This window comes from Daucus carota, chromosome 9 (genome assembly GCF_001625215.2).
Source record: "Daucus carota subsp. sativus chromosome 9, DH1 v3.0, whole genome shotgun sequence".
In the NCBI taxonomy this organism is placed as follows: Eukaryota; Viridiplantae; Streptophyta; class Magnoliopsida; order Apiales; family Apiaceae; genus Daucus; species Daucus carota.
The window spans coordinates 33,767,496-33,779,801 of record NC_030389.2 but is presented as its reverse complement, the minus strand read 5'-3'; positions in this window follow the sequence as shown (position 1 = coordinate 33,779,801).

Sequence of the window (12,306 nt, the reverse complement as noted above, 5' to 3'; positions counted from 1 at the left end):
TTAGATCAAATATTAAGTTATCAGTTATTATTATAATTAAGATTGCTTCCCTCATTTTTATTTTTAGTTAGAACAAATATTAACTTATCAAAATAATTAGGATATTAAATTTATGTGAAATCCTAATTATTATGATTTTTGGTGTATGAAATGATATCAGATTTATATGTGCATGTTGAGATTTTTACATTCAAGTGTTATTCTTGTGTAAAATATAGATTTTCATAATTTTTTGAAATGACATCAGGTGTGTGGTGCATGATGACGTCAAAAATATTTGAGATGATCACGGTATCAGATCATCATAAATATTTATTTTTTAATAAAACTTTTGTAAAGATTGATTATAGACTTCACAAGCAAAAACAAAGACCATCGACTCAAATTCCTAATAAAGGGAGAGAGACTGGGCTTACAGTGACTCCGAGAAAAGGTTGAACAATTAAAACTAAAACATAATAAAAACAAGGCGAGATGACGTCAAGAAAATCCTAGGAGCTAGAGTATGCCAAGGTTCATCCCCAGCTGCACCCAACTGCAGTTGCAACCTTAGTCGTCGATGACTATCACTTCATCGGCGCAGCTTTCCTCCTTGCTACCATCATGCACTAACCACTGCCCCATCAGTTCATCCTCCACTAATGACTGTATGAGATAATCCACTTCCTCCACCAACTCGAAGTCTATCACTAACCCAGCCCAACACCATGTCCAAGCACGAGATTTCCTTACCCGTCTAAATGCCCTTCGGAACTCCACATGACTGGTGCGAGTGGAAGCACCATCCTTCGCCAAGAACCTGGCTAGCCGATATCGACTCACCCTAATCAGTGGTTTCTTCAAAATAAACCTCTTATCCCCAAGCCTTTGGTTAAGCTGCCAAACAACCCAAGGGTGTGCTTGTTATGAACAAACCACCCTCAGTCATCCCATTCTTTCAAAGCAACAGCCGACCCCGTTTCTAGCTCATCCTTCTGTTCATCTTCATAATAAGATTCTCTGAAACCCAATAATATTGTCCATAACTCGTTGGATCTAAGATTGAGATGGCTCAATGTTCGCATACCATAACGAGAATGGCACCAACATGGTCTCTCTTAAAACCCCTACCGCTGTTGTATTACCATCTTGAAGAGTCTAGTTATATATGATACGACACCAACATATGAACACTACCTCCCGCTTAGTAGACCATTTGAAAAAAATTAGGATTTTGATAAATTTCGGTGACGAGATTAGAGGTTCTAGTTCGTTATGTTAGTCACATTTTTTTTTTTGCCAAGTATTACTCAAGTATTTCAAAATTGAAGTAATGATTTAGAATGGTTATTATATTTTTAAATATGTTTTAGAGCATATGTTGTCAATTAGATACAGAAATGCTTTCCCTTTTTTCATAAAAAAAATATTTTCATTTTCGTTTAATGATTTTTTTTTATTTTCAACAAAATAAAGAAGCTGGAAATTGAAGAATAAAACAATGTTAAAAACAAGTCTAAGTGATTCAAAATAACACAAATTGAAATGAGATTAAAAATTTCAAATTACATACCAAATTCACTTTGAAAATTCAATTAATTTTGTTTTCCAATATTAGGTTTAAGAAAAATGAAGGAACCAAGCTGACTCCTTGACTGTTACTAGAATATATGACTTTTAACTTCATAAGAGCTAGCATAGGAATTTTAGCGGTGACAAATAGATAAAATTGAAATTTCATGAAAATTAAACATAAACTTCATTATCGATTAAACATAGGGCAGATTGCATCTGTAAACAAGTAAGCACTGTTTTTGCAGCTAAATGATCTGCGGCCCTTCCTGTTCTTTTATATATTAATCTGTCATGGGGGATGTAGAACCCTCGCCGTCTTCTTGGTATCCTAGACCTGAGTTTTGTTGGAAAAAACACAGCTCCGGTTTCCTTTCTTCACTGCGGATAACAACCGCTCTTACTCTGCTGGTTCTTGTACTCCTGAGGCCTCCATGGGTATTATGACCTCTGCCATAAAAAATCAAGATTTCTTTGCGAGTGATCACCATTTTCAAGTTCTGTTTATTTGATGTGGATGATTAGAGGCTAAAAGTTAAAGATATTATATATTCATTTTCTCAATATGTTTTTAATGTTGTATTAGTTGTGAATAAAAACATTTCAACAGTATCTTTTAGATACTTTTTTAAACTTTTATTATTAAATCGAACTTTTCTAAATCAGGTCCATGCATGTATTTCTATAAATTCTCTTGAGTGAAATAATAATATTATTATATTTGGTACCTCTACAATTCTCATTTTAAAAAGAATATTTAGTTAGAACAAATATTAAGTTATCAGTTATTATTATAATTAAGATTGGTTCCCTCATTTTTATTTTTAGTTAGAACAAATATTAACTTATCAAAATAATTAGGATATAATATTTATGTGAAATCCTAATTATTATGATTTTTGGTGTATGAAATGATATCAGATTTATATGTGCATGTTGAGATTTTTACATTCAAGTGTTATTCTTGTGTAAAATATAGATTTTCATAATTTTTTGAAATGACATCAGGTGTGTGGTGCATGATGACATCAAAAATATTTGAGATGATCACGGTATTAGATCATCATAAATATTTATTTTTCAATAAAACTTTTGTAAAGATTGATTATAGACTTCACAAGCAAAAACAAAGACCATCGACTCAAATTTCTAATAAACGGAGAGAGACTGGGCTTACCGTGACTCCGAAAAAAGGTTGAACAATTAAAACTAAAACACAATAAATGAAAGGTGAGATGACGTCAAGCAAATCCTAGGAGCTAGAGTATGCCAAGGTTCATCCCCAGCTGCACTCAACTGCAGTTGCAACCTTAGTCGTCGATGATTATCACTTCATCGGCCCAACTTTCCTCCTTGCTACCATCATGCACTAACCACTGCCCCATCACTTCATCCTCCACTAATGACTGTATGAGATAATCCACTTCCTCCACCAACTCGAAGTCTATCACTAACCCAGCCCAACACCATGTCCAAGCACGAGATTTCCTTACCCGTCTAAATGCCCTTCGGAACTCCACATGACTGGTGCGAGTGGAAGCACCATCCTTCGCCAAAAACCTGGCTAGCGGATATCGACTCACCCTAATCAGTGGTTTCTTCAAAATAAACCCCTTATCCCCAAGCCTTTGGTTAAGCTTCCAAACAACGCAAGGGTGTGCTTGTTATGAACAAACAACCCTCAGACATCCCATTCTTTCAAAGCAACAGCCTACCCCGTTTCTAGCTCATCCTTCTCTTCATCTTCATAATAAGATTCTCTGAAACCCAATAATATTGTCCATAACTCGTTGGATCTAAGATTGAGATGGCTCAATGTTCGCATACCATAACCAGAATGGCACCAACATGGTCTCTCTTAAAACCCCTACCCCTGTTGTATTACCATCTTGAAGAGTCTAGTTATATATGATACGACACCAACATATAAACACTCCCTCCTGCTTGGTAGTCCATGTGCAAAAAATTAGGATTTTGATAAATTCCGGTGACGAGAGTAGAGGTTCTAGTTAGTTTTGTTAGTCACATTTTAATTACTCAAGTGTTTCAAAATCGAAGTAATGATTTAGAAGGGTTATTAGATTTTTAAATAGGTTTTAGATCATATGTTGTCAATTAGATACAGAAATGCTTTACCTTTTTTCATTAAAAAAATATTTTCATTTTCGTTTAATGATTTTTTTTTAAATTTTCAACAAAATAAAGAAGCTGGAAATTGAAGAATAAAACAATGTTAAAAACAAGACTAAGTGATTCAAAATAACCCAAATTGAAATGAGATTAAAATTTTCAAATTACATACCAAATTCACTTTGAAAATTCAATTAATTTTGTTTTCCAATATTAGGTTTAAGAAAAATGAAGGAACCAAGCTGACTCCTTGACTGTTACCAGAATATATGACTTTTAACTTCATAAGAGCTAACATAGGAATTTTAGCCATGACAAATGGATAAAATTGAAATTTCAAGAAAATTAAACATAAACTTCATTATCGATTAAACATAGGGCAGATTGCATCTGTAAACAAGTAAGAACTGTTTTTGCAGCTAAATGATCTGCCGCCCTTCCTCTTCTTTTATATATTAATCTGTCATGGGGGATGTAGAACCCTCGCCGTCTTCTTGGTATCCTGGACCTGAGTTTGGTTGGAAAAAACACAGCTCCGGTTTGCCTTTCTCCACTGCGGATAACAACCGCTCTTACTCTGCTGGTTCTTGTACTCCTGAGGCCTCCATGGGTATTTTGACCTCTGCCATAAAAAATCAAGATTTCTTTGGGAGTGCTCACCATTTTCAAGTTCTGTTTATTTGATGTGGATGATTAGAGGCTAAAAGTTAAGGATATTATATAGTCATTTTCTCAATATCTTTTTAATGTTGTATTAGTTGTGAATAAAACATTTCAACAGTATCTTTTAGATACTTTTTTAAACTTTTATTATTAAATCGAACTTTTCTAAATCAGGTCCATGCATGTATTTCTATAAATTCTTTTGAGTGAAATAATAATATTATTATATTTGGTACCTCTCCAACTCTCATTTTAAAAAGAATATTTAGTTAGAACAAATATTAAGTTATCAGTTATTATTATAATTAAGATTGCTTCCCTCATTTTTATTTTTAGTTAGAACAAATATTAACTTATCAAAATAATTAGGATATTAAATTTATGTGAAATCCTAATTATTATGATTTTTGGTGTATGAAATGATAACAGATTTATATGTGCATGTTGAGATTTTTACATTCAAGTGTTATTCTTGTGTAAAATATAGATTTTCATAATTTTTTGAAATGACATCAGGTGTGTGGTGCATGATGACGTCAAAAATATTTGAGATGATCACGGTATCAGATCATCATAAATATTTATTTTTCAATAAAACTTTTGTCAAGATTGATTATAGACTTCACAAGCAAAAACAAAGACCATCGACTCAAATTCCTAATAAAGGGAGAGAGACTGGGCTTACAGTGACTCCGAGAAAAGGTTGAACAATTAAAACTAAAACACAATAAAAACAAGGCGAGATGACATCAAGAAAATCCTAGGAGCTAGAGTATGCCAAGGTTCATCCCCAGCTGCACCCAACTGCAGTTGCAACCTTAGTCGTCGATGACTATCACTTCATCGGCGCAGCTTTCCTCCTTGCTACCATCATGCACTAACCACTGCCCCATCACTTCATCCTCCACTAATGACTGTATGAGATAATCCACTTCCTCCACCAACTCGAAGTCTATCACTAACCCAGCCCAACACCATGTCCAAGCACGAGATTTCCTTACCCGTCTAAATGCCCTTCGGAACTCCACATGACTGGTGCGAGTGGAAGCACCATCCTTCGCCAAGAACCTGGCTAGCCGATATCGACTCACCCTTGTTCGCAAAAATCTACACGCAAGCGCACGTGATCACAAGTAATATATTTGTTCGTTCCCACAGAGACTGGTGAATTAAGAATACGCACCTATGCAACAATGTATGAGTAATTTTCACTGCTAAGACAATTAACAAGAATGTGTTCTTTTATACTAATAACTAAATTTACTAATCAAAATCAGAATAGGAAAACACATGGGATTCTAACTTCATTATCGAATTCATCTAGAATTGAAATTACTGATTAACATGCGACTGTTGATCCTAATCAGACAACACGAAAGTAATACATGCCAACTCTCGTTGCACACATATCATACCAATCAAAATCCACGGTTAAGATAGAAATCTCATGGACACCAACAAAGCTCAGACCCTATATCTCTATAGCGGTAGTGTAAGCAGAGAGGTTTAATAGCAAGTCGTCTATCGTGATTACACAGGGTGATAAAAATAGTTCAAGTCTACCACAAATTATGTTTCATTCACATAATCCTATGTTTACATGGCATAGTTCTAAATTCAATCATCCACTCTCGCTTCAGAAAGAATTAACAAACAACTTAGAAGTTAGCTACGCTCCTAAGAAGAATAAGCACGACGCATGCAAAGAAACCAACGTACGTCACAAAATCAAGCAATTAATATTCTTTACTAGACTACATCGATAAGTCCATTAGAATCCCATGAAGGCGGTTAGTTCTTAATCGAACTAATCGACATCATGGGTTCTAATGAAAACATGATAAATAAAAGACGAGAATTAAACATAAGACAATTGCTTGAATTAATAAATAAGAACACAACGTTACAGAATTGATGTTCACGATCTCGCTCGAGACTGTCACTTCCTCGCGAAGAACGATCCAATACAATTCACTAATGTGTTTTTTGTTACAAGAGAAAAACTGATAAAACTATATTCCGATATTCTACGATACAAGTGAGGCTAGGGTTTTTACACATGAGAAATTAGATACATTGACCAAGTCAACCGAGCCTTGACCGCTGCTAAAATCCATCAGAAAAGCTCCAAAAATCGGCCCGGAACAACTCTGCTGGGCGCAGGCGCGCTAAACTAGCGCAGGCGCGCTAGTGGGACAGTAGCTAGCGCGGGCGCGCTACTGTCTGCCACTGGCAGCCCGTTTCTTCGTTTTTTAGCTCGTTCTCGCGTGCATGCCCTTCCTCGCTCTAGTACCACTTCCGTAGGTGATCACGGTTGCATTTAGCACATGCAACAAGCCCTTTAAACCCCTAGACAGCTCTAGTGGACGAGTGTGTTCTCGTGAGGGTTTGTAGAAGATGTACCCACAAAATCCCAAGTCGTGATGAATCCACAATTCTCTATTCTTGCAATTAATGCACCAAAAACAACCTAAAATGAGAGAAAATCACTTCATCACCTCAACTCGTGACCTGCACAGAAAAACACTAAAAACACATCAAAAGACACTAAACACTTAAGTACAACCAACCAATTTAAGTGGAAATGAAGGCGTATAAGTGTGTATAAATACCACTTATCACACCCCCAAACTTAAACTGATGCTTGTCCTCAAGCGTCAACGACACTATACAATAATACAATGCAATGCATGAATGCAACTACGTGATGAATGAGTGAACTATGAAGTAATTGCCTTGCCAATTATAATACCTCAGATTGTGCTAATGTTCTCGAATTTCACTTCTCTCGCTACTAAGTCAATTACTCTTCTATTTACAAGTGTGGAGTGCCAGTGTGTGCAAGCATGCTCTTTTATTGAGACAAGACAAAAACTACTACTCCCACAGAATCCCAATCAAGAATCGTAAAAGTTTAGAACTAACACCCCGTCACTCAAGTCCAACTAAAAGCCAAGGTCCCAAAGAATGTCCACACCCTTCTATTTTATTCACTATATTTTTTTTTTCTTTTTATTATTGGTGATTCATTGCTCGGTCTAAGGTCAGAGCGCTTCGCAGTGTAAATGCGTTACGAACACTACAAGACTTCACACACCAATTATTCGCTTTATTTTAGTGGTTTATTTAACCGTGCAATGGTTGAGATCCCTAAAGATTTATGCACTAGTACCCATGTAGCGAGCGTTGGGTCAACAATCCCAAACCACGAAGGGCTTTAGGTTGTTAGGCACAAAGTCCCCTCAGACTTAGTTACTCGAGTACTAATGAGCTCAACCTAGTTAATTCTACCACTTATTTTTTTAGTGAATTTATTTACTACTCTTTTTTTTTCTTTTTTTCTAGATAGGCATATTTACTCCTCAGTTCCCCCAAACTTAAGATTTACAGACTTAAGCTGAAGGGTGCTCAATTCAATCCTAGAATTCATGGAATTTCGTCTAAATCCTATCTCAAGAACATATGTGAATTACAATTTCAAACACAAGCAATTTCCAAGTACTAACCTAGCATTGCAATTGAAATTACTAATCAAGAACTACGCACATAACTCATCATAGGCAATTAACTTGGCTTAACTTCATAATTCATGCAAATGCTCGTGATACTAACTACGACAATTAGCTCTAAACATGAAAAAATAAAAAAAACGTGAGAAATAATCAAAGCAAAATAAAATAAACGTGAACTACATGAACTAACTAACACATGCAATAATAAACATAATTACAATACTATGCTCTTCCTTAGATTACCACCCCCAAACTTAAAATTTTCAATGTCCCCATTGAAAGCGGTAAAAAGGCTAGAGCACCCACATACCTACTCGGAGTCCGAGTCCTCCCCCTCCTCTGCTGGAGGTGAATCAGGTGGAGGAAACTGCATCCCTGCTCCGAATACTGGCCACTGAACTGTGACCCCCTGTGCCTGGAAAGCATTACCAAGAGCTTGTGTCAAGTCAAATGCAAACCTCTGGTGGATGTCATGCATAGTGTCCATCCGTCTCGCTAGCCGGCGATAATGAACATCTCCCATCGGTTCGGAGCTCCTCTCCGTCTGAGAAGTACCAGCTCCAGAAGCTCTAGTACGCTCCCTCCTAATGAACCCTGGACGTCCCCCTGGCATCTCATCATATATGTAACCGAGTCCTCGAGGGTGAGGAACGGCTCCTTCCCACTCCGTCATCCGGCTGATCGCCGAATGATCAATAGGTGCTGCTGGCAACTGTAATTGCTCGTTGGCTGGCCAACGAACACCGCTTGATTGACAGAGCTTCGTAACAATTGTGTCGTACGGAATGGCACCAGTGGTTCCTCCCTGTAAGAACCTAAGAATTCCCTGATGAATCACGTGTCCCAGATCAATATACTTGTCCGAGACAATCCCAAAGAGCAGAATAGCTCTATCCACCGTCACCTCATGCCCATGTGAAGATGGCATGATGTTAGCACAGATGAAGGCGTTCCACGCCTTCGCATACTGGTTCAAAGCGGCTGCCAGAAAAGAAACATGTGCCGGCAAAGGAGGTGCCGTCATCTTCCAACTCGTATCCGGCACACACATATCATACACCAACCGCTCAAGATCAACCGGATCCTCGTCAAACCGGCGTTTGGCACGCCCAATCCTCTCTACAACCCAATCTTCTTCATTACGGCGCTTGGCACGCCCCCCAATCACTCTACGGATCGCCTCCGCACTATACTCCACACGGGTTCCTCGCACCACCGTGAAACCATCGCGATTCTCCTTGGCATTAGCATAGAACTCGCGAATAATGGCCAAGGGAACCGTCTCCGGAGCCTCGCAAAAAGACTCCCATCCCCTTTCTTGAATCATGCTTAAGAGATCCCCATCTTCAGCTGTGGGTAAGAATCCCCTCTCCTTGATTATCGACTTATTCATAAGCCGTTGAAACTCGGTTCGTGCACCATCGGAGGTGACTTCAACCTCACCCATCGAGGAAGAATCGCTAGATGTAGGGGCTTGGGTGCTTGGTCCTTGTGATCTTCGGGCTCTTTTGGGTGCCACTGATAGAGATCGAAAGTTGCAAGAGATTTGTGTAGTGGGTTTGAGGGATTTGATGGTGGTTGTGTGTATGGATGTGTACTATATATATAAGTAGGGTTTATAGAATTAGAATAGGAATTGGAGATGGATTTTGTGTTTATATAGGATTTTGAGAGCTGAGTTAGGGTTATTGAGGATATATTTCGGGCTAGGCATGCAAAATTAGGATTGTGGGCTTTTAAAAACAGAAAATAAAATATTTTTGGTGAAAAAAATCGATTCCTGGGCAGATAGTAGCGCGGCCGCGCTAAGTGTAGCGCGGGCGCGCTGTACACTGTAGCGCGGGCGCGCTGGACACTAGCGCGGGCGCGCTAGTGTCTGCCACCCAGGGTCAAATTTTTTCGTTTTTTGCGTTTTTGAGGTTTACAACGATACAACATGGTTCCAATGCGCGGGTTGCCTCCCACGAAGCGCTTGTTTAACGTCGTTAGCTCGACGTGAAGTCCAGAATTAATCCGATTCCGATGAAGTATCCTGTGGAGGATACCTCGTTCCATAACCAAACGAATTCCAAGTAACATTAACATCTAGTGCTAAGAATGCTTCAGCAAGAGAGTCCGTTAATATATCAGCAAAGCGACCGATTCGTTCTTCAACCGCGTCAATACGCCGGATTATCCTTCGGTATTGTGCTTCATTCAATGTTGAATCAGCAGGTGATTGAATTACAGATTGGCTACTCGCACTGGTAGAAAGTAGAGGACAAGTGTCTCCACATGCATTAGGAATTGAGTCGGAGTGATCTCTAATTCTGTGCCAATTAGTCATCTGAAGTTCCTGAGTGACTTCGACCGCTTCATCATCCTCTGATTCTTTCTCTTTTGGAATTTTCCAGTTTAGGTCTCTGTGCTCAGCAGCAGCCAGGTTCTCTATCAGTTCGTAAGCATCATCGAAGCTCTTGCTCCACAGATTTCCTCCAGCTGCCACGTCTAACACTGCTCTACATTGACCATTAAGACCCCTGTAGAAATAATGAATTGCCATTCCAGGAGGCATGCCATCTTCATTGAGATTTTCGAGAATCTTCTTGAACCGGTCCCAAGCTAAACAAAGATATTCTCCCGAGAATTGAGAGAATTTACTTTCGGTGTTTCTGATAGCTGATACTTTAATTAGAGGATAAAACCTGGTACAGAATATTTTCTCCAACTTGTTCCAGCTATTAGTAGTGCTTGCCGAGAGAGAGAGAAACCACGATCGTGCTACATCACGTAGCGTGAATGGAAAGAGTCTCAGCTTCACCAGATCCTTAGGTCCGATATTGAAATCCAATGCAATACTGAATTCCTCGAATTTCCTTAAATGCAAGTTTGGGTCCTCAAGAACAGACCCCCCAAATTGAATAGTATCCTGCAGCCTGAGAATGATTGATGGCTTAATTCGAATACCCCTGGCTGATATCGCTGGCTCAATTGTGTCAGCCTGATTATCATTGATTTTCAAACAAGAAAATTCATGTGACGCCTCACCAACTGCTGTCCTTGCATAATCCATTGTTTCAGAATCAGAAAAAGAAGATGAATCAATTGCTTCCTTACGAGCTTTAGAACGTGTTAGCATAAACGCGACCCAAGTACCTGAAATAAAGAAAAGAAAAGAAAAGTGAGAAGAGAATAGAATCCTAGTCAGTGAATTTTAATGCACACTGATGACAAGTACATAAACTAATTAATTAACACCGAGTCCCCGGCAGCGGCGCCAAAAACTTGTTCGCAAAAATCTACACGCAAGCGCACGTGATCACAAGTAATATATTTGTTCGTTCCCACAGAGACTGGTGAATTAAGAATACGCACCTATGCAACAATGTATGAGTAATTTTCACTGCTAAGACAATTAACAAGAATGTGTTCTTTTATACTAATAACTAAATTTACTAATCAAAATCAGAATAGGAAAACACATGGGATTCTAACTTCATTATCGAATTCATCTAGAATTGAAATTACTGATTAACATGCGACTGTGGATCCTAATCAGACAACATGAAAGTAATACATGCCAACTCTCGTTGCACACATATCATACCAATCAAAATCCACGGTTAAGATAGAAATCTCATGGACACCAACAAAGCTCAGACCCTATATCTCTATAGCGGTAGTGTAAGCAGAGAGGTTTAATAGCAAGTCGTCTATCGTGATTACACAGGATGATAAAAATAGTTCAAGTCTACCACAAATTATGTTTCATTCACATAATCCTATGTTTACATGGCATAGTTCTAAATTCAATCATCCACTCTCGCTTCAGAAAGAATTAACAAACAACTTAGAAGTTAGCTACGCTCCTAAGAAGAATAAGCACGGCGCATGCAAAAAAATCAACGTACGTCACAAAATCAAGCAATTAATATTCTTTACTAGACTACATCGATAAGTCCATTAGAATCCCATGAAGGCGGTTAGTTCTTAATCGAACTAATCGACATCATGGGTTCTAATGAAAACATGATAAATAAAAGACGAGATTTAAACATAAGACAATTGCTTGAATTAATAAATAAGAACACAACGTTACAGAATTGATGTTCACGATCTCGCTCGAGACTGTCACTTCCCCGCGAAGAACGATCCAATACAATTCACTAATGTGTTTTTTGTTACAAGAGAAAAACTGATAAAACTATATTCCGATATTCTACGATACAAGTGAGGCTAGGGTTTTTACACATGAGAAATTAGATACATTGACCAAGTCAACCGGGCCTTGACCGCTGCTAAAATCCATCAGAAAAGCTCCAAAAATCGGCCCGGAACAACTCTGCTGGGCGCAGCCGCGCTAAACTAGCGCAGGCGCGCTAGTGGGACAGTAGCTAGCGCGGGCGCGCTAAGATCTAGCGCGGGCGCGCTACTGTCTGCCACTGGCAGCCCGTTTCTTCGTTTTTTAGCT